Source organism: Protopterus annectens, chromosome 16.part0 (genome assembly GCF_019279795.1).
Source record: "Protopterus annectens isolate FY-2018-M chromosome 16.part0, PAN1.0, whole genome shotgun sequence".
In the NCBI taxonomy this organism is placed as follows: domain Eukaryota; kingdom Metazoa; phylum Chordata; order Ceratodontiformes; family Protopteridae; genus Protopterus; species Protopterus annectens.
This window is the reverse complement of record NC_056750.1, coordinates 58,182,026-58,206,100: the sequence shown is the minus strand read 5'-3', so window position 1 is coordinate 58,206,100 and position 24,075 is coordinate 58,182,026. Positions and strand designations below refer to the sequence as shown.

At 40.6% G+C, this 24,075-nt stretch overlaps 1 protein-coding gene across 1 annotated transcript in view; it reads left to right on the top strand.

The window, feature by feature from the left end:
* Window positions 1-24,075, top strand: part of LOC122790291 (carcinoembryonic antigen-related cell adhesion molecule 5-like) — a 663,376-nt gene that overhangs the window by 403,466 nt on the left and 235,835 nt on the right. The window lies entirely within an intron of this gene.

The window sequence follows — 24,075 nt, the reverse complement described above, 5'->3', positions numbered from 1 at the left end:
GTGCCCCTGTCAAGCAGAGCCATAGAAGTGATCCCCGGGGTGAATTTCCTATCTCCCCTCCAATCATCAAGATTTTTCTTGAAGAGTGCTAATGAGGAGCTTTGTTTGATATAGATAGGTAGTTTGTTCCAGAGTATGGAAAGTCTCTGGGACAGGAATCTATCCAGTCAACATGTTCTGTTTATTGTGGTGACAAGGTTTAGGTCCCTAGAGTATGCAGCTTGGAGGGATTGGGATTTCTTTAAGTGGCGCATGTCCAAAAGCTCTGGGTTTGACATAGCTTTGTGTGTTAGGCAGAGATTGCCTCTGAGTAGGTGATATGCGACGGAGTAAAGCTGCTGTTTTTTGAGACGTTCTGTATAGGGCATTGGTTTGACGCTGGTAATCCTCTTTGTGAGATATTTCTGCAGCCTTTCCAGTTGTTGTAGATGTCTTGTGAGGTACATACCAAAAGGGGCATTGTACTCTATAATGGGTCTAATGAGTGACAAGTAGAGGCAAAGAACGACCTCTTTTTTCCTGGATGAGAAACCTTTTGTGATGAGGTGTGCCACGTGGAAGGATTTCCTGACTACTGTGGCAATGTGATTATTAAAGGAGAGACTACAGTCCACCTGTGCCCCAAGGTCTCTTATTACACTTTCAGTGTTAAGTAGACTACCGCCTATGTGGTAGTTCATGGGTTGAGAGTTTTTACCAAAAGAGATGACAATGCACTTTTTGGCATTGAGCTTGAGGTCATGGCTTTGATACCAGGCATCTGTCTCAGTGAGGCCCTTTTGTAGGATGTCCACATTGTTAGGAGTTTTGATTATGGGTCGTTGTTTGCAGTCATCTGCAAACTTTGTTAGCCAAAGACCTCTTGTGTTAGCCTGTACATCAGAGAAGTAGATACCAAACAGGAGAGGACCTAGGACTGAACCCTGTGGTACTCCACTTGTCACTGGTCTGAAGTTGGATTTAGAGTCTGCTACTTTCACAGTGTGGGTTCTGTCAGTGAGCCAGTTGGCAACCCATCTTGTGACATAGGGATTTATACCTAGTTTAGTAAGTTTATCTATAATTCCAGATTGGGGGATGGTGTCAAAAGTCTTGGCAAGATCTAGATAGGCTGTGTGGACCACCTTACCCTTATCTACGGCTTTGGTGACCGCTTCAAAGAAGTCTATTTCAGGTTTAGGAGACATGATCTGCCTTTTACTAACACAAACTGGGTAGGGTCGAGTTTGGAGATTATCAGTGTCATTGTTTATAAGTTTCATGATGATACATTCCATAGCCTTGCAGACCAGGCTCATCAGGCTAATGTGGTGGTAGTTCCCAAAGTCCATGTTGGCTCCCCCTTTGTGGAGTGGAATAACAGTTGCTGTGTGCCATTCAGTGGGCACAAAGCTGGAGGTGAGGCTATGACTGAACATGGTACTTAGGTGGGGTGCCAGTTCATTTGGCAATTCATGTAGAACACAGCCTGGAATGTTGTCAGGTCCCATGGATGCTGTGTTATTGGCTTTAAAGAGTGTGTTTTTTACCTTTGCAGCCATGATTACAGGAACTTTGCATTCTTCTGGTATAGAGATGAGCCCTTTAGGGGGTGACAGAGGGGTAAAGTTAGCACTGAACCTATCTGCCAGGATGTTGGCAATATCAGTTGGTTCTGTAATTTTCTTGCCTTTGTGCTGTAACTCAGAGCAGATCTGAGTGTTGCCATTGAGATTCTTGACATAGCTATAGAATGCTTTGTGGTTGTCTTCAGAATCAGTAGCGATTTTGTTTTTGTAACTAGCTTTGGAGGTTTTTATGAGGGATCTCAGCTTCTTACTGAGGCTGACCATGGAGTTCCTCCAATCATGGGATTTTACTCTTTTTTGTGACAGTTTCTTTCTTCAGTTGTAAAGTTAGTTTATAGCAGGGGACCACCAGATTGGCTTCCATTTTTTGGAGGATAGCATCTTGGTTCTGTTAGGGATTGCATGATCCATGCACTCGTGTAAGTGCTTATAAAGTGCATTTGTATAGGATTCAGCAATGGTACTTCTATTGTCCGTCAGCATGGGTGTCGTGAAGTTTGCCACTTCTGTCTTAAGAAGCGCAAAGTTGGCTTTGGAGAAATTTTTTGCTGTGGTTTCCCTAATGGGGGATGGGGGTGGGATGTGGATGTCAAGGGTAATTAGCTTGTGGTCAGATCTGACCAATGGGGAATTGACCTCAGGTGTGGAACACTGGTCGCCCATGTTGGTAATGACCAGGTCTAGGATACTGCTGCCCCTGGTGGGGGTGTGGATAAGTTGATCCAAGGTGTTGGAATTTATGAATTCCAGAAAACGTTGAGCACAAGAGTTGGTACATGAGTAGTTTTCCCAGTTAATGGTGGGGTAGTTGAAATCACCCATTATTAGGGTGTTAGGTTGTACCTTAATATTTTCCAGTGCATCAAGAAATGAGGAGTGGGAATCCTGGGTCATAGTGGGGGATCTGTAGCAAGCTACAATTTGGATTGCGGTCTTGCCCAGAGTTAGTTGCACTTGGATAATCTCGGATGCATTATGCTGAGCGTCTAGCCTGGAGGTGTGGATATCCTTAATGAATATGGACATGTCTCCGCCTTTAGTATTTCGATCCAGGTTAGGTGGCCGAAAGGTGTGGTATGAATTATAGCCTGGTAATGCAGGGGTGCTCTCGGGAGCCTTGAACCAGGTCTCTGTCACTGTACAGATGTTGATGTTCTCCATTTTAAGAAGTGCCTCGAGTGAGTGCATTTTGAGGTTTAGACTTCTAGCATTAAGTAGCATTACCCTCAGATTTTGTTTGCTTGTACCTGTTATGGTGGTGAATTTGTCATTTGAACCTTGCCTAAAAAAGGCACTATAGGGATGGCAAGAGCCTTAGCCAGTATCCAGAATCCCAAGGGCGACAGGTGCAGGCCATCTCTGGCAAAGCATGGTGGTTTGTCGATCATGTCATCCCAGGCAGACAGATACTGGATCCCCTTAGAATGACACCAGAAGCTTAGCCAATTGTTGAAGTCAATCATTTTGTCCTTGTACTGTGGTATCATTCTGGGTGATGGCAGGATGCTACTCAGGGCTAGGGTCATACCTGCCTGGGCTACAAGATCGGACAGCTCCTCCATGTCTCTTTTCATGTAGTCCATGGAGGTACGTCTCAGGTCATTCACGCCAACCTAAATCCATTTGCTTACTTATCTATTCTATTAAATATTGATTTGTAATATATGGTGAAATATTTAATAGAATAGATAAGTAAGCAAATGGATTTAGGTTGGCATATTATTAAATATATTAAATGTATTACTATTAGTTATATAAATAATTGTCTTAGAAATTTAATTGTTTTTATTGTGTATTACATATGATTAATTATTGCTAATCAGGTCTGATGAAGATTTTATGTGGAGCTTACCTGAAGTGCACACATTAAATTTTGGATTAATATGGATCCTGGCATTTTGCACATCAATTTATTTCCAGAAATTTATCTCCTGAGATTTATTTCAAGAGCAGTATCTATAACTGAGTGGACAGCATTCGTAATATTGAGACTGTAACAGTTGTTGTGAACAAAGATTATTTCGAGCTTATATAAGCGTACATTTATGGTAACGGCTCACCCCTTCATTGTTTTGCTTACGCTAGTAATCTTTTTATTATACAATATAGAGTCAACTATGACTAGAGTGCTGGGTATGTTGTTATGCCTCATGGGCTGTGGTTGAGTGGCACACTGAGTTTGTAGGCTATGTGTCATTTGGGTTGTGTTGGAGGCTGGAGGTTGCTTGCGTTTCTGCTTTGGAGGTCCCTGTTGCTTGGGTAGATTTGTATTGAGAGCCTCCGCGAATATAGATGTGTGTTTTGTGTTTCTGTGTGTGTGTTTTGGTGGTGTAGGTTTTGAGGGACTCTGCGATGAGTGTGGTGTGGTGCAAGTGTTTACCTTCTTGTCTTGACTGTCTAGTCCAGTCTTGGGTGAAGAGAGCTTTGCTTCCAGTTTGGCAATATAAGTGCATCTCTCACAGGTTGTAGTGTTGGGTGGTAGGAGGAGAGTGTTGTCTGTGTACCTGAGGCAATTGCTACATTGCCCCAAGATGCCCAGATTCATAGGTTCATTGGTTCATAGGTAGGTACTAGGTTATTGGCCCTAGGGCCTATATAAGCCTAACCAAAAGGTACCCTGGCTTTCGCCAACCAAGAAAATTATTTTCCTGTGCCACTGTCGAGCAGAGCCACAGAAGTAATCTCTGGGGTGAATTTCCTATCTCCCATCCAATCATCAAGATTTTTCTTGAAGCGTGCTAATGAGGAGCTTTGTTTGATATAGATAGGTAGTTTGTTCCAGAGTATGGGAAGTATCTGGGACAGGAATCTATCCCTCCAGCATGTTCTGTTTATTGTGGTGACAAGGTTAAGGTCCCTAGAGCATGTAGCTCGGAGGGATTGGAGCATGTCTAAAAGCTCTGGGTTGAACATAGCTTTGTGTGTTAGGCAGAGATCGCCCCTGAGTAGGTGATATGCGATGGAGTAAAGCTGCAGTTTTTTGAGACAGTCTGCGTAGGGCATCAGTTTGGGGCTGGTAATCCTCTTTATGAGGTATTTTTGCGGCCTTTCCAGTTGTTGTAGATGTCTTGTGAGGTGCATACCAAAAGGGACATTGTACTCTATAATGGGTCTAATGAGTGACGAGTAGAGGGGAACAACAACCTCTTTTTTCCTGGATGAGAAACCTTTTGTGATGAGGTGTGCCATGTACAAGGATTTCCTGACTACTGTGGTGATGTGATTATCAAAGGAAAGACTACTGTCCACCTGTATCCCAAGGTCTCTTATTACACTTTCGGTGTTAAGTAGACTACCACCTATGTGGTAGTTCATGGGTTGAGAGTTTTTACCAAAAGGGATGACAATGCACTTTTTGGCATTGAGCTTGAGGCCATGGCTTTGACACCAGAAATCTGTCTCAGTGTCGCTCTTTTGTAGGATGTCCACATCTTTTGAAGTTTTGATTATGGCTCCTAGTTTGCAGTCATCTGTGAACTTCATTAGCCAAAGACCTTCTGTGTTAGCCTCATGTAGACAGGAGAAAACACTAGGAGCTGACCCTTAGACATGCCTGGATAGGTGCTTATTTATTAAGTACTAAAGACTGTTTTCCTCTAGACAAGTGAGGAAAGTTGAGTGCTGTAGTAATGTGAAGCTTATTTAGTGCTTACAATGAGTTCTGAACAAGTGCTGATCTCAAAGAAACAGATTTGAGTGCTGAAACTAGAAAACTGGCTAGTTCTAAGAAATAAAATTAAGCTAGAAGGCTTCCCTCCAACACAGAAAGGCTTGGGGGCTCAGAAGCTTACAAACAGTCCTGGATGCAGCAAATCTGTATCTGGGCTAGACGGCTTACAGGAAAGGCAGGAAGCAAGCTTATGTATGTGTGAAAATGACTTTTATGATCTGTTTTTCAAAAGTAAAGCATTTAGGTACTATAATTTAAATGAATTTGAGAAAAAGTCATTAGTTGAATTGTGTGCCAGGTATGATGTTGTTATCAAATCTGCTGACAAGAGTGGGAAAACAGTTATAATTGATCGTGGACATTTTGAACGTTTAATGCTTGAGTTTTTGAGTGGTGTTAATACTTTTAAAATTATTAATTAAGTTGACTCGAATAATATTGTTTACAGAATTAAATCGGACTTGTATGACCAACTTATGCAGTTAGCTATTATGCCTGAGGAATATAATTATTTATATATTGAACATCCTGTTTGCCCTTCAATATATGGTCTGCCAAAGGTCCATAAAAGTTTGTTACATCCACCTATGAGATCTATTGTCTCGCGTGGCCAATGGGCTACAACAGGCATATCTAAATATCTTGACCAGCAACTAATACTTATGCTGAACTACAGTAAAGCTTTTATTACAGATACATGTAACTTCTTTAAAATGTTAGGTGATTTTGTGAAAGACATAGATGCTATAAATGTTTTATTTATAATAATGGATGTAAAATTATTTACTGTGATCCCCAGTGGATTAGGTATTGATTATGTACGTGAATTTATAGTACAACACAGTAATTTTTCAGCTAAGATTTCTTTGATATGCTCCCTTTTAGAATTAGTACTACAAAGCAATGTATTTATGTTTAGAGATGATATTTATCATCAAATCTCCGGTGTAAGCATGGGGACACCAGTAGCTAATAGCTACGCTAATTTGGTTTTAGCCAGGTTGGAGGAAATTCATATTTTCTCATCTGATGGGTATACACACCCTGATTTGATTTTTTATAAATGCTTTGTAGACGACATACTACTATTATGAAAGGGAGTCAGGTTTCTTTAAATGAGTTGGTTAATCATTTACAGTTAACTACTGAATTCCTGAAATTTGAAATGTGTTGTTCTAGTAAGGAGATTAATTATTTATATGTGAAATTATTTAAGCAGCATAATCTAATTCAGACTACTATCTATAGGAAAAATGTGCAGACTACTGGATATCTACATAATTCTAGTCTGCACCCTAAGCACATATATAAACGGGTAGTAAAGAGTCAATTTCTAAGAGCTAGCCAACTGAATACTATGGAAGAAGGATTTATATCCGAAGTTGAGGCTATGTCTAAAGATTTTTTATGTAGGGGATATGATAAAACTTTGTTAGACAATGTGGCTGAAGATGTTAAAAAACAACGACATACTGTGGCAGCACCTTATTTCAAGAATGATAGGTTAGATGAACAATATAGTAATGGTCAGCATGAAAACTATAACTTAGGTTATATAATGAAATTTAATAGACACTCATCTCAAGTTAAAGGTATTATTGAGAGGAACTGGACTGTCTTAAACTCAGATATTAATGTTAAAAGGATAGTTGGGGAGAAACCATTTTTTGTATATAAGAAGGAAAAGAACATTAAACAGTTACTGTGTTATAAAGATTTAAAGGTTAATGCCAAAGAAGTATGTGTAAAGAAAAATGCACTACTCCATGCTATAAGTGCACATACTGCAAGTTTATTAACACACATTCTGAATTTGTTCACCCTATAACGAATATGAGAGTTGTATTTAACACATTTGGTACATGTGATACTGAAAATATTATATATTTGGGTAACTGTATAAAATGTTTGAGTTTTTATATAGGAAAAACTAACTGTAAATTTGAAAAGGGTTTGGGAGGGTGGCCTAATGGTTAGGGTGTTTGCCTTACAAACACAAAGTGCAGGGTTTGAGTCTCACAAGGGATAATTGGTTAGGCTTAAAATGGCCCACGAGGGCAATTAGCCTAGTACTAATCTATGAACCTATGTACCTAAGCTAATTTCGTCACACTTATCTGAAATTCATAGGAAAGTTGAAATGAATGCTTTTAGTCAACATATTTTACAGCAAGGAGCTGATCATAGTCTTAGATTTAGGATACTTCAGTGATTTTTCAAGAACAAGAAAGGTGGAGACATTATTAATGCAACTGAAAGGGCAGAATATAAATGGATAATTTTTTTTAGAGCAGATGCACCACCAGGTCTCAACAAAGTTAATAGTATCAAGCCCATTTTAAAATACAAACAATTTTATGTATAGAGCTAATAGTTGTGCTTTAATTTAACAAATGTTATGCTTAACTGCTTAATTGATTCATTTGTTAATAAGTCGATAGGCTGGCACTGTGTGTATATATACTGGATGAGCATTTATGGGTTTTGTATTTGATAGTTTATCTCGAAAGCTTGTACATTAAACTACTTTTGACTGTTGAATCCTGAGATTTTGTTTTTTTCTACTTGGATTACAATAAAAATACTTTTATGCTCCTCTAACTTGTGTGATGCCTGGTATACAGCAACAGTGACAGGGTTTAAATCTCTTTTTCTTCCTGCTTTCTTCCTGTCTATCCCAAATCGTCTTCACCAGATTGTCTTCTACTTTTCTGCACACATGCCCAAACCGCTGTACTCTGTTGTCTTTGATCTTTTCTGCAGTTGGAGCTACTTTATCTTCTGCTCTGATGTCCATATTCCATGATAAATCATGTTAATCTGGAGTTGCCATTGAGTATTCAACCACTGAGTATCCAGACTTTGCAGCAAGCAGATGGAAGGAGAACTGATATGTTTCATACCTTAAAGTATCAGCAGAGCCAAATCAGTAGACTACATTTAGTCATAGTGACAGCCTCAGCAGTATCTTTTACCCTAGCCAGCATTCCAGCAATTACTACATATTTATTTAAGTCTAGCCTTCCCGGCGGGGGTGGGGGGGGTGGTGATGGATGATTTCCATCACCACTGGAATCATGGTGCCTTTACGAATGTGGGTGCATCCTCCAGTGCACCCATTAACCCATTATGACAGCTAACAATGAAGTAGTCTTAGTGGCCAAATGTCTGCTCCAGGACTACATTTTGCAATACAGCCCTTCCTGCAAGGGATTTTGGTAGTAGATGGCTCATGATCACATGCCTAGGATGGACATGCCCCTCCTCTTCTGCCAAATACTTGAACTGCCCGAGCAGCTAATAAAGCCTTGGTTGTCTGGACTATAGTTGTGCGTTCATCATTCTGTGCCACCAGAAATGAGCAAAACTCTCTTTTTTTTTCTCAACGATACCAGGGAAGAAGTCTTAAAAAAGATTTATTACTGCCAGACAATAAGAAGATATGCCTTTCTTTACCTGCTCACAACTGCTAAAGTTGAACAGCAATTTATTTTGAAGGAAGCATTGTTATGTATATCACATAAATACATTGAATTATTTGCATATGAAGGATATAAAATGTAGGGATACCATAACCTAAAACCTATAGATTAAATACTAGCAAATGACTTGCGTATCATATTCAAATTATGGAATTATGGATATGTTGTGGAAGTAAATATGAATATGCTGCATATGGTTTTGGAATATTCTGAGCACTCTAGTCAGAAATCTAAAGAAAGTGAATAATGAAGAGACTAACGAGTTTTATACGAGTTTTATATGAAGAGACTAACGAGTTTTATACAAGTTTTATATGAAGAGACTAACGAGTTTTATACGAGTTTTATATGAAGAGACTAACGAGTTTTATACAAGTTTTATATGAAGAGACTAACGAGTTTTATACAAGTTTTATATGAAGAGACTAACGAGTTTTATACGAGTTTTATATGAAGAGACTAACGAGTTTTATACAAGTTTTATAGGTCTATAAATGTATAAATTTCACACCAGGATACAAGACTAAGACATGAGACTCATAAGGCATATGTGGGACTGTGACAAAAACAGCTTTTAAAACTCCATACTGCTACTTTTAATCAAGATGCAAGTTTAAGTCACGAGACTGATACAGATTACTGTCTCAGAGAAATGTATAAAGTGATTTAAGATGTGCTATATGACATAACATAACATACTTCTCAGGTGTTCAAAATTTCACAAAACTTCCAGAGTTTTATCTCATGCTTTTGGTCTGTTCCTCATAAAATGTATATTTTTTGGCAAGTTGTTGAGGACTGAAGTTACTAAATGATGGCAGTTTTGATTTTCAGACTTCATAGTTTTCAGAAAATGCATGCCAATGCAAAACTTGCTTTTATAGCAATTCTCCAGGTTTATTAGATCAATAGTTAAAAATGTGTTCCTGATTTTGGGCCTTTGTCCCCCATTTATTTATTTATTTTGATATTTCTTGCACTAAGAAGTTAAACATTATGGGTAACAGCCCTAAGAATACATTTTATTTTAAAAGCATAGATTGTGTGTTGCTACTATAGCAGAAGTGTTTTTCATATATATTACTCATGAGCCCTAAATACTTTTCTGAAATGCATATGTGAGTTAGAAATCATAATACTTCTTAATGATGTGATGTAAATGATACAATACTTTCAAAAAATAAACTTCCACATTATAATTCTCAAAAGAAAATAAACTGCCACAAATGAACTAAGTGATAAGGCTTCAGTTAAAAGTGTTCATATGAAGCATTTTGCTGTGTCTTCTCTATTGGGTTTCATAGTAGGTATCTATAAGAAAAGGTCAACTGAAGAAAGAGAAAGAAAGAGATAAAAAAAGAACAAAACCTCCTTCACCAACACTTCCAGTAAGCTTAATATCTAGGGCAGTTGGTTAAAAGTTCGCTGTGCAAACCCTGTTTCAATAATAAAAATGGTCAAATTAGAGTCACATAAAAATATAAATATAATATAAAAGAAATATTTTGGTAGTTTTTATCTCTCATACCTTAAATGAAGAGGCTGCATCCCTAGACAAGCTGATATACCTGGAGGAAAGGGGCTTTCCTCTTGCACTAGCTGTAGATGACAAGTTTCTATTTCTAGCACCTAATAAGTTATTCGTTTCACATAGGTTGTCTTCAATGATCATCCTATATCCCGAGGGTCAAAGCTTACATATCGAAGTAATGAAGACTGACTCAGTAACATACCTCTCAACTGTCCAGATTTTTACATCATAGTTTTGAATGTTCGCAAAAATTGTTGTTTTCCAGCAAATTGTTGAGGATTGAAGTCACTACATAATAACAGACATTTGAGCTTCAGACTTCATATCCTTCAGAAGACATATTCTAATATAAAAACCTGCTACTCTGGCACTTACTAAATTTATTAGGAAGATATTTATAATATGAATTTGCTTTTGAGCCTTTGACCCCCACTGTTTTTGGATTTACCCAGAATTCATTCACTAAGAAGCTTAGCCTTGCAATCTGTCATGCATTAAAATGCTGAGAGTCACACTCAGTAAAATAATTATTTGCATCAAGTAAGGGGCTAATAAAAACAAAACGCATTTTGTTTTCATGTCACAATCATTTAACAGCTTTCAGTCAATTGAAAATGAGAAAGACAAATCAATCAACTGTGAACTTACAATGCCGCATTGACAGTTTCTAGACAACTCCAATGTTAAATTAAGCACCAGATATGCAATCTTAACTGATATGCAATTAAATCACATCAAATTACAATGTTTTAAAAGCTCAGATCTGCTTAACTATCATTTCAGATTAATACTCACTAACACTAACTCTATTTTTAAATACACCTTTTGTGATACAGCCAAGAGGGTTTGCCTGCAGTATTTAAACATCAGTGGGTCATTTGAAAGATCATTTGAAAAGTGAATGTTGAAATCTGAAATGCACTTGAGACCCTCCACTTTTTATGCCTTAAGGGAAGTATTATTTCACGTTTTATGCCTTAAGGGAAGTATTATTTCATGTTTTATGCATTATGCCTTAAGGGAAGTATTATTTCACATTTTATGCCTTAAGGGAAGTATTATTTCACGTGTTATGCCTTAAGGGAAGTAGTATTTCACGTTTTATGCCTTAAGGGTAGTATTATTTCACATTTTATGCCTTAAGGGAAGTATTATTTCACGTTTTATGCCTTAAGGGAAGTATTATTTCACGTTTTATGTCTTAAGGGAAGTAGTATTTCACGTTTTATGCCTTAAGGGTAGTATTATTTCACGTTTTATGCCTTAAGGGAAGTAGTATTTTATGTTTTATGCCTTAAGGGAAGTATTATTTCACGTTTTATGCCTTAAGGGAAGTAGTATTTCATGTTTTATGCCTTAAGGGAAGTATTATTTCACGTTTTATGCCTTGAGGGAAGTAGTATTTCATGTTTTATGCCTTAAGGGTAGTATTATTTCACGTTTTATGCCTTAAGGGAAGTATTATTTCACGTTTTATGTCTTAAGGGAAGTATTATTTCACGTTTTATGCCTTAAGGGAAGTAGTATTTCACGTTTTATGCCTTAAGGGAAGTAGTATTTCACGTTTTATGCCTTAAGGGTAGTATTATTTCACATTTTATGCCTTAAGGGAAGTAGTATTTCACGTTTTATGCCTTCAGGGAAGTAGTATTTCACGTTTTATGCCTTAAGGGAAGTAGTATTTCACATTTTATGCCTTAAGGGAAGTAGTATTTCACGTTTTATGCTTTAAGGGAAGTATTATTTTCTTCTTTTTCTCACTATTATGGAATAATTTAAATAATACATTTCAAATGGTAATTTGAAGGATGTTCTTAAAAAAGCAATTTGATGAGCAAAAATGACCAGTGTTTAAGGACAGGATTAAGTATGTTGGTGGGCTTGGGCTTTATACAAAAAATGTTGAGGTATCCAAAGTCATTTTGTAATTGCAAAGCTTCTGTCAACAAATTCATCAAACATCTTATAGCTTTCTCTTCAATATATTATTGTAAGACAGAAATTCTGTTATTTGATCTTGTGTGTCTGTTTTTTGAGTCATCATTCTTTTTCACTTTTAGAAGACCGTTAGATTATTGTAACTGCAATACTTGGCTTTCAAATGTGCTACTTTTATATGATACCTCATCAAAAATACATTCCATATCTTCTATATTTTTACAGAATTTTATGATAATATTCCTTTAAGGCCTTCATTATTTTTCAATGTGTTTTTCCTCTCCCAATCACATCCATCCATCTTCCTGCATGCTAGTCAGCTCATATTTTTCATCTCAAGGGACCTGCCTTGTGGCTATCATTTCTTCTGCTTAGGGACAATGGATGAGGAGCAGAAACGGTGTTGTCAGCCTTTTGAGGAATTGGAGCTTTAGCTTTAATGCCTTACAATTTCTCCTGCACATGTTTGAGTTTCCATAGGGTTGACATGCAATGCACATATCTGCAAGGAGGGGTGCCTCCTACTTTTGCAGCAGGCATATACTCAGTAGCTGCAACTCTTTGAAGGAAACCTCCTCTTATGATCTCTGGTCTAGACTGTGGCCTCTCGATTGATTCTGCACTTAGAGACATAGGACTGCCATAGCTCATCTCAGAGAAAGCCAAGCAGACCTCACTTCACCATGTATCACTGTCCTGGTCAGCTACTGCAGCACATTTGCTACTAATTTAAATGAGTTTGGCTTGATCATATTCAGGGGTTTATCACTCCATGCATGTTGTTGGTCTTACACAACAGACCACGATACATTTTGAGTTGCTCTTAGTGTAAGGGTCGTACTCTGGTGTAAGCCTCCACAGATTCCAAAAGACTTGCCCTCAGTGTAAGTGTATTACTTCAGTATAATGCCTATCTGTAAGCAATATTTCAGTGAGGTCCATATTCCAAAAGACCTGCAGAGACTTATCAATGTAAGTACTTTACTGCAGTATATTACATATTTTTGATGACTCCTATTTCAGCTGTTTTGCTTAAAATCCCCCTTTGCATTCTCACAATGGTCATTGCACCAGCCCAGTTTACTGTGCTGTTGTCTCATTTACCTTGTTAGAGACCTCCCAGACTGAGAAGGATGAAATAGCTTTCAACAATAGCAACAAACCATATTAATACAGTTATAACTTTCTTCAGCTAATACATGCAGATTTATTCAACCTGGTCACACAAACCTGGTTTCAGCTATGGAGAATATAACAAATGTAGCAGGGAATCTAGCTCCAGTTTTGAACTCTATTTGTGATGTTGCAAAATCTAAGAAGCAGACTATTGTAAATTGGAAAAAGCAGAATAATTTTTTTAACACTGTACGTACCAACCTCAACCAATAATTGGGAAAGGTCTTGCATTTTTGGAATACCCAAAGCCCATTAGAATATTTGTGACCCTCCTTTTAGACTCATAGTGGCAACCCAATTTTCAAAAATATGTCATTTGTCTGTCTATATTGACAAAATGTTAAACTTTTTTTGTAATAAAATCCAATTTGCTTAAAGACTCTTGGGACGTTTTAGGTGGAATACACAATGGCCTTTGGAATCCCAGTGTGGGCATTTTAATGGTCAATGTTGTGGACCTATTTTCCACTATTCTGCATGTTGAAAATCTACATTTGGCTAACCACACCCTGATGAGTTGTAAATTCTTGAATGTTAATGAAACCAATGCTATTTTGGGGCTTATAGTTTTAAATAATAATATTATTTACTTTGAGGAAGAATTTTTGGCTAATCAAGGGGGGGCAGAGCTATGTTGGCAGCTTGTGTCCCCATCTATGTTAATTTGGTCTTATTGGAATGGGATAAGCAAATGATTTTACCATCAGCCCATAATTCTAATTGTGTAATATATCTTAAATACTTGGATGACATCTTTATGGTATTGAGAGATACAGGTAGGAATACTGAGAACTTTTTGGACTACCTACAAAACACTCAAGTTTTTTCAAGTTAATGCATTTCTTTAGTGGTGTAAGAATTGATTACCTAGATATGACTATAATTAAAGAAGCAAAGAGGTTTTATTTTACCATCTTCAGAAAACCCACTTTTTCAATAGTTACCTCCATTTTACTATTTGCCACCCATTGATTCAAAAGAAAAACGTAGTCAAGTGGCAAATAGTGAGGGTATTAATTGTTTCTAATTGCAATAATGTCCTTATTGAAAGAAGTAAAGTTATAAAATGTTTATTGAGAGGGCTATCCATCACAATTGCTTAATGATATTTCCCATGATGTCACCTGAAATTGGGGGTTACAAATTTGCCCTCCCATGGGTAAGAGTGAAGATATGAACACTGCTAAGTTGGTGAGTCATGGCTATGACACAATATTAGTGCTTGAATCTAACCATGAATCACAGTATATTTAGAATATTTTTCTATAACTGGAAAATACTAAAAGCTAGTTCTGGTAACATGCAAGTGATACATAATATGCCAAGATTTATTTACAAAAGGGGCTCAAGTGTAAAGAATAATTGAGAAAGTTTTTAAAAGCAGGTGGAAAATATTACTACTACCCCCATGCCATGGTACTCAGTGGTATTAAAGCTTGTGGAAGGTGTAATTTGTGTAGTTTTAAATTAGTATAATATAACTCATTCCAGCCAAGAGATGCCACCATGTGTGTCTGCAGTTACATCCTACTGATGCCTCTAGGTGTGTATACAGTTACATCCTACTGATGCTTCTAGGTGTGTCTGCAGTTGCATCCTAATGATGTCTCTAGGTGTGTCGGCAGTTACATCCGACTTATGCCTCTAGGTGTGTCTGCAGTTACATCCGACTTATGCCTCTAGGTGTATCTGCAGTTACATCCTACTGATGCCTCTAGGTGTGTCTGCAGTTACATCCTACTGATGCGACCAGGTGTTTCTGCAGTTACATCCTACTGATGCCTCTAAGTGTGTCTGCAGGTACATCCTACTGACTCCTCTAGGTGTGTCTGCAGTTACATCCTACTGATACCTTTAGGTGCGTCTGCAGTTACATCCTACTGATGGCTCTACGTGTGTCTGCAGTTACATCCTACTGATGCCACCAGGTGTTTTGTGCAGTTACATCCTACTGATGCCTCTAGGTGTGTCTGCAGTTACATCCTACTGATGCCACCAAGTGTTTCTGCAGTTAAATCCTACTGATGCCTCTAGGTGTGTCTGCAGTTACATCCTACTGAAGCTTCTAGGTGTATCTGCAGTTACATCCTACAGATGTCTCTAGGTGTGCCTGCAGTTACATCCTACTGATGCCTTTAGGTGTGTCTGCATTTACATCCTACTGATGCCTCTAGTTGAGTCTGCAGTGGCATCCTACTGATGCCTCCAGGTGTGTCTGCAGTTACATCCTACTGATGCCTCTAGATGTATCTGCAGTTACATCCTACTGACACCTTTAGTCGTGTCTGCAGTTACATCCTACTGATGCCTCAATGTATTTCTGCAGTTATATCCTACCGATGTCTCTAGGTCTGTCTGCAGTTGCTACCTACTGATGCCTCAACGTGTTTCTGCAGTTACATCCTACTGATGCCTCCAGGAGTGTCTAGAGTTACATCCTACTGATGACACTAGGTGTGTCTGCAGTAACATCCTACTGATGCCTCTAGGTGTGTCTCCAGTTACATCCTACTGATGCCTCTAGGTATGTCTGCAGTTACATCCTATTGACGCCTCTAATTGTGTCTGTAGTTACATCTTACTGATGCCTCTAGGTGTGTCTGCAGTTACATTCTACTGATTACTCTAGGTGTGTCTGCAGTTACAGCCTACTGACACCTCTAGGTGTGTCTGCAGTTACATGCTAGTGATGCCTATAGGTGTGTCTGCAGTTACATCCCACTGATGCCTCTAGGTGTGTCTGCAGTTACATATTATTGACGCATCTAGGTGTGTCTGCAGTTACATCCTACTGACACCTCTAGGTGTGTCTGCAGTTACATCCTACTGATGCCTCTAGGTGTGTCTGCAGTTACATCCTACTGATGCGACCAGGTGTTTCTGCAGTTACATCCTACTGATGCCTCTAGGTGTGTCTGCAGGTACATCCTACTGACTCCTCTAGGTGTGTCTGCAGTTACATCCTACTGATGCCTTTAGGTGCATCTGCAATTACATCCTACTGATGCCTCTATGTGTGTCTGCAGTTACATCCTACTGTTGCCACCAGGTGTTTTGTGCAGTTACAACCTACTGATGCCTCTAGGTGTGTCTGCAGTTACATCCTACTGATGCCACCAAGTGTTTCTGCAGTTAAATCCTACTGATGCCTCTAGGTGTGTCTGCAGTTCCATCCTACTGATGCCACCAGGTGTTTCTGCAGTTACATCCTACTGATGACTCTAAGTGTGTCTGCAGTTACATCCTACTGAAGCTTCTAGGTGTATCTGCAGTTACATCCTACAGATGTCTCTAGGTGTGTCTGCAGTTACATCCTACTGATGCCTTTAGTTGTGTCTGCAGTTACATCCTACTGATGCCTCTAGGTGTGTCTGCAGTTACATCCTACTGATTCCTCTAGGTGTGTCTGCAGTTACAGCCTACTGACGCCTCTAGGTGTGTCTGCAGTTACATACTAGTGATGCCTATAGGTGTGTCTGCAGTTACATCCTACTGACGCCTGTAGGTGTGCCTGCAGTTACATACTACTGACGCATCTAGGTGTGTCTGCAGTTACATCCTACTGACAACTCTAGGTGTGTCTGCAGTTACATCCTGCTGATGCCTCTAGGTGTGTCTGCAGTAACATCCTACTGATACCTCTTGGTGTGTTTGCAGTTACAGCCTACTGAATCCTCTAGGTGTGTCTACAGTTACATCCTACTGATGCCTCTAGGTGTGTCTGCAGTTACATCCTACTGATGCCTCTAGGAGAATCTGCAGTTACTTCCAACAGATGCCTCTTGGTGTGTTTGCAGTTACATCCTACTGATATCTCTAGGTGTGTCTGCAGCTACATCCTACTGACACTTCTAGGTGTGTCTGCAGTTACATCCTACTTACACCTCTAGGTGTGTCTGCAATTACATCCCACTGATGCCTATAGGTGTGACTGCAGTTACATCCTACTGTTGTCTCTAGATTTGTCTGCAGTTACATCTTACTGATGCCTCTAGGTGTGTCTGCAGTTACATCCTACTAATGCCTCTAGGTGTGCCTGCAGTTGCATCCTACTCACTCCTCTTGGTGTGTCTACAGTTACAGCCTACTGATGCCTTTAGGTGTTTATGCAGTTACATCCTACTGACGTCTCTAGGTGTGTCTGCAGTTACATCCTACTGATACCTCTAGGTGTGTCTGCAAGTTACATTCTACTGACGCTAAGTATGTCTGCAGTTACAGCCTTCTGACACCTCTAGCTGTTTCTGCAGTCACTTCCTACTGATGCTTCTAGGTGTGTCGGCAGTTTCATCCTACTGATGTCTCTAGGTGTGCCTGCAGTTACATCCTACTGATGCCTCTAGGTGTGTCTGCTCTTGCATCCTACTCACTCCTCTAGGAGTGTCTGCAGTTACAGCCTACTGATGCCTCTAGGTGTGTCTGCAGTTACATCCTACTGATCCCTCGAGATGTGTCTGCAGTTACATCCTACGGACGCCTCTAGGTGTGTCTGCAGTTACAGCCAATTGACTCCTCTAGGTGTGGGCAGTTACATCCTACTAATGCCTCAAGGTGTGTCTGCAGTTACATCCGACTGATGTCTCTAGGTTTGTCTGTAGTTACATCCTACTGAAGCTTCTAGGTTTGTCTGCAGTTACATCATACTTGTGCCTCTAGGTGTGTCTGCTGTTACATCCTACTGCCCCCTCTAATTGTGTCTGCAGTTAAATTCTACTGATGCCTCTAGGTGTGTCTACAGTTACATTCTGCTGACGCGTCTAGGTGTGTCTGCAGTTAAATCCTACTGACGCCTCTAGGTGTTTCTGCAGTTTTTATCCTACAGATTCCTTTAGATGTGTCTTTAGTTACATCCTAGTGATGTCTCTAAATGTGTCTGCAGTTACATCCTACTGATGCCTGTAGGTTTGTCTGCAGACAAATCCTACTGATGCCTCTAGGTGTGTCTGCAGTTACATCTTACTGACACCTCTAGGTGTGCCTGCAGTTACAGCCTACTGGCTCCTCAAGGTGTGTCAGCAGTTACATCCTACTGATGCCTTTATGTGTGTCTGAAGTTACATCCTACTGATGCCTCTAGGTGTGTCTGCAGTTACATCCTACTGATGCCTCTATGTGTGTCTGATGTTACATCCTACTGATGCCTCTAATTGTGTCTGCAGTTACATTCTACTGATGCCTCTAGTTATATCTGCAGTTTCATTTTACTGACGCCTCTAAGTGTATCTGCAGTTAAATCCTACTGATGCCTCTAGGTGTGTCCGCAGTTACATCCTACTGATGCCTCTAGGTGTGTCTGTAGTTACATCCTATTTATCCCTCTAGATGTGTCTGCAGTTACAACCCACTGATGCCTGTAGTTTTGTCTGCAGATACATCGTACTGACTCCTCTAGGTGTGTTTGCAGTTACAGCCTACTGACTCCTCTAAGTGGGTCTGCAGTTATATCCTACTGATTCCTCTAGGTGTGTCTGCAGTTAAATCCTACTGATGCCTCAAGGTGTGTCTGCAGTTACATCCATCTGCCATCTCTTGGTGTGTCTGCAGTTACATCCTACTGATATCTCTATGTGTGTCTGCAGTTACCTCCTACTGACACCTCTAGGTGTGTCTGCAGTTACATAGTTTCATAGTTTCATAGTTTGGTACTAGGCTATCTGCCCTGGGGCATTTATAAGCCTAGCCATAGTGATGTGGCTTTTGCCACCCCATGTAATGGTACAAAAGTGTACAGAATAGATTTAGAATACTGTGCCTCTGTCTAGTAGTGACACAGTGAAGACCCCCTTACATAATAGAATTAGGTTACTGTGCCTCTGTCTAGTAGTGACACAGAGATGACCCCTGGGGTAAACCTACGATCTCCCATCCACTCATCAAGATTTCTCTTGAAGAGAGTCAGTGTGGGGCTCTGCCTATCATGAACTGGGATTCTGTTCCTGAGTATGGGAAGCCTCTGAGTTATGAATCTGTCCCTCCAGCATGTCCTATTCATATTTGTGCTGAGGTTCAAATCTTTAGTTCTCGTGGTTCTGATGGATTTGGATTTTTTGAGGTGGAGCATGTCCATCAATTCCTGATTGGACATGGCCTTGTACGTCAGGCACAGATCACCTCTGAGTAGGCGGTATGCTACTGAATAGAGTTGGAGTTTCTTTAGTCTGGCAACATATGACATATGTTGGAGACCCTTGATCCTCTTGGAGAGGTACTTTTGGGGTTTCTCTAGCTGTTGCAAGTGCCGAGTGAGGTACATACCAAATGGGGCATTGTACTCAATCATGGGCCTGATAAGGGAGGAGTACAGGGGCACAATGACCTCCTTTGATCTGGATGTGAATCCCTTCATGATAAGGTGGGCAAGGTAGAAAGTCTTTCTAACCACTTTGGCAACGTGGGTGTCAAATGAGAGGTCACTATCGACTTGGGTCCCCAGGTCTCTGATTACTTTTTCCATACTCAGTGGGTTACCGCCTATGTGATAATTTGTGGGCACTTTGTTTTTCCCAAAGGGGATGACTATACATTTTTTGGCATTTAGTTTAAGGCCATGACTCCGGCACCAGTTGTCCGTTTCAGTGAGGCCTTTCTGTAGGATGTATGTGTCAGCTGGTGTATCGACTATGGCACCTAGTTTGCAGTCATCTGCGAACTTTGTCAGCCACAACCCTCCCATGTTTGCTTTCACATCTGAGAAATAAATGCCGAACAAGAGGGGTCCCAGGACAGAGCCCTGTGGGACACCACTTGTCACTGGCTTTGAGTCTGACACGGCTCCAGCGATTTTGACTTTATGGGTTCTATCCTTTAGCCAGTTTGCCACCCATCTTGTGACATATGGATTTACATTTAAGCTGTTGAGCTTGTCTATGATGCCAGAGTGGGGTATTGTGTTGAAAGCTTTAGCCAAGTCCAGGTAGGCTGTATGGACTGCTTTGCCCTCGTCAATGGCTCTAGTGACTGTTTCAAAAAAGTCAACCAGGTTTAAAAGGCAGGATCTGCCTTTTACAAAGCCGAACTGGGTGGGATCAAGTGTCTATAAGTCCCCAATGTCTCTGTTTATTAGTTCCATAATGATTCTTTCCATAGCTTTGCAGACCAGGCTGGTTAAGCTTATGGGGCGGTAGTTACCAGGGTCAGTAGAGGTACCTCCTTTGTGGAGTGGGACTACTGTTGCTGTACGCCAGTTTTCAGGTACATATCCTGTAGTAAGGCTAAGGTTAAATAGCATTTTTATGTGCAGATTTAGCTCCTCTTGGAGTTCATGTAGCACGCAACCCGGGATACCGTCAGGTCCCATTGATGCTGTGTTTTTAGCTTTGCTGAGGGCGGTTCCCACCTGGACATCTGAGATGACAGGGAGGTTACATTCAGCTGGGATAAGTATTTCTTCTTTTGGGGGTGAGGGAGGGGAGAAATTTGCACTGAATCTGTCTGCCAGAATGTTGGCAATATCTGTGGGTTCAGTGTATTTTTTGTCATTGTGAACTAACTCTGAACATATCTGAGGGTTTCCAGGTTTCTAACATAGCTGAAGAAGGCCTTGTGGTTATCTTTAGTGTCCATAGCGATTTTTCTCTCAAAGTTGGCCTTGGATGTTTTTATGAGAGAACGTAGCTTTCTACTAGTGCTGATCAGAGATGCCTTCTCTTTATGGGATTTTGCTCTGGAGTGCAGTAGCTTCCTTCTTTGTTATACAATTTGTTTATGGCTGGGGTCCACCAGACAGGATGCCTGCCCTTGGTGGAGAGGGTCTTGGTTTTATTTGGGATTGCATGATCCATGCATTCTTGGAGATGTCCATAGAAAGCATTTGTGAAGGATTCTGCATTGTGGGATGTGGTTTCCACTGTCCCAGTGGGCTTAAAGGATACCATCTCAGTTTTAAGAAGTGTAAAGTCGGCTTTTGAGAAGTTTTTCACTGTAGTCTTTTGTGTTGGGGGTGGAGGTGGGATATGTATATCCAGGGTGATTAGTTTGTGGTCAGATCTCACTAGTGAAGGGTATATATCCAGTGTGGAGCACTTTGTCCCCATGTTTGTGATGATCAGGTCTAGTATATTATCTCCCCTTGTGGGAGAGGTAACTAGCTGTTCCATTGCATTTGAATTTATGAATTCCAGGAACCTTTGGGCTAGGGTGTTTGGGCTAGAATAATACACCCAGTCTATGTTAGGGTAGTTGAAGTCTCCCAATATGATGGTGTTTGGTGAGACATTCATATCCTCCAATGTCTTCAGGAAGGCTGAGTGGGGTTCCTGAGATTGGGAGGGTAGTCTGTAACATGCTACCAGTTGTATAGCAGTTTTGCCTACGGTTAGTTGCACCTGGATGGTCTCTGATGCTTCATGTGTTGCCACTAACCTGGAGGTGTGGGTGTCCTTGATGAATATGGACACTCCTCCTCCCTTTTTGGTTTGGCCTGAGTTTTGGGGCCGAAAAGCATGATACGAGGTATAGCTTGGTAGTGCTGGAGTGCTCTCAGGAGCCTTGAACCAGGTTTCAGTTACTGCACAGACATCGATGTCCTCCATACTGAGGAGTGCTTCGAGAGCCTGCATCTTGAGATTTAGACTTCTGGCGTTGAGCAGCATTACCCTTAATTTTTTTCCATTTTTGTTTTCTAAGGAGGTGGGTTTGTCTTTTGAGCCTTGCCTAAAAAAGGAACTATGGGGGAGGCAAGAGCCTTAGCCAATATCCAGAAGCCCAGTGGTGACAGATGCAAGCTGTTCCTTGCGAAGCAGCGTGGCTTGTCCAGCATGTCATCCCAAGCAGATAGACATTGGATCCCCCTAGAATGACACCAGTATTTGAGCAAATTATTAAAGCTGGTCATCTTGTCTTTGTATTGTGGCATCATTCTTTCTTACTGACGACTCAAGGTGTGTCTGCAATTACATCCTACTGATTCCTGTAGGTGTGGCTGCAGTTACATGCTACTGCTGCCTCTAGGTTTGTCTGCAGTTACATCTTACTGATGCCTCTAGGTGTGTCTGCAGTTACATCCTACTGATGCCTCTAGGTGTGTCTGCAGTTGGATCCTACTAACTCCTCTTGGTGTGTCTGTAGTTACATCCTACTGATGCCTCTATGTGTGTCTGCAGTTACATCCTACTGACACCTCTAATTGTGTCTGCAGTTACATCCTACTGATGCCTCTAGGTGTGTCTGCAAGTTACATCCTACTGACACTTCGAGGGGTGTCTGCAGTTACATCCTTCTGACACCTCTAGGGTGTCTGCAGTTACATCCTACTGGCACTTCTAGGTGTGTCTGCAGTTACTTCCAACTGATGCTTCTAGGTGTGTCTGCAGTTACATCCTACTGATTCCTCTAGGTGTGTCTGCAGTTGCATCTTAGTCACTCCTCTAGGTGTGTCTGCAGTTACAGCCTACTGATGCTTCTAGGTGTGTCTTCAGTTACATCCTACTGATGCCTCTAGGTGTGTTTGCAGTTACATCCTACTGATGCCTCTAGATGTGTCTACAGTTAAATCCTACTGATGTCTCTAGGTGTGTCTGCAAGTTACATCCTACTGATGCTTCTAGGTGTGTCTGCAGTTACATCCTTCTGATGTCTCTAGCCGTGTCTGCAGTTACATCCTACTGACACTTTCAGGTTTGTCTGCAGTTACATCCTACTGATGTCTCTAGGTGTGTCTGCAGTTACATCCTACTAAATCCTCTAGGTGTTTCTGCAGTTGCATCCTAATCACTCCTCTAGGTGTGTCTGTAGTTACATCCTACTGATGCCTCTAGGTGCGTCTTCAGTTACATCCTACTGATGTCTCTAGGTGTGTTTGCACTTACATCCTACTGATGCCTCTAGGTGTGTCTGCAGTTACATACTAGTGAGCAAACACGCCTTATAAAAAATAACAAAATAAAAAAAGCAGAAAAAACAAAATTAATATTATGAGAGAGAAGTGTATTACAGGACCCTGCATGGAGTATCTACAATGGTACATTGGTGCTGTTCTTAATGTGGTAGGGCTTGGAAGTGTGTAGTTTCCAGGTTGTGAGCACAGATTCCTATGCAAATGAGGTGAAGTTACTGAATTACATAATGGGGTAATCGTGTCCACATATCCCCACTAGGTAGGCAAATAACTGTGTTGGTGTCCACACAGGAGGTAGGTGGCATCAGGAGAGGGTGTGCCCAATAACTTCTAAGCTGATTTGCGCTTAGCTGCGCCTGTTTCCACTGTGCACCGCCATGCTTAGGGTGGAAGTCTTGGGGGTGTGTGCACTGACTTCTAAGCTTTGTTTAACTACAGAGTGCATGTTAAAGTGTGCTTGTGTGGCAGACCACCTTGCTGACCGTGGATGTCTGGGGGGTGTGTCCACTGACTGCCAAGCTTTGTTTACCTACAGGGCGCATGTTTGCATGGCGATCCACATTACTGAGAGCATCTAAAAGGCAATGATGTATTAATTTGTTTTGACCCTTGTTTAACTTAAAGTAGGTGTGTCTGCAGTTACATCCCACTGATGCCTCTAGGTATGTCTGTAGTTATATCCTACTGATGCCTGTAGGTGTGCCTGCAGTTACATACTACTGATGCATCTAGGTGTGTCTGCAGTTACATCCTACTGATGCCTCTAGGTGGTGTCTGCAGTTACATCATAATGATGCCTCCAGGTGTATTTGCAGTTACATCCTACTGATGCCTCTAGGTGTGCCAGCGGTTACATCCTACTGACATGTCCAGGT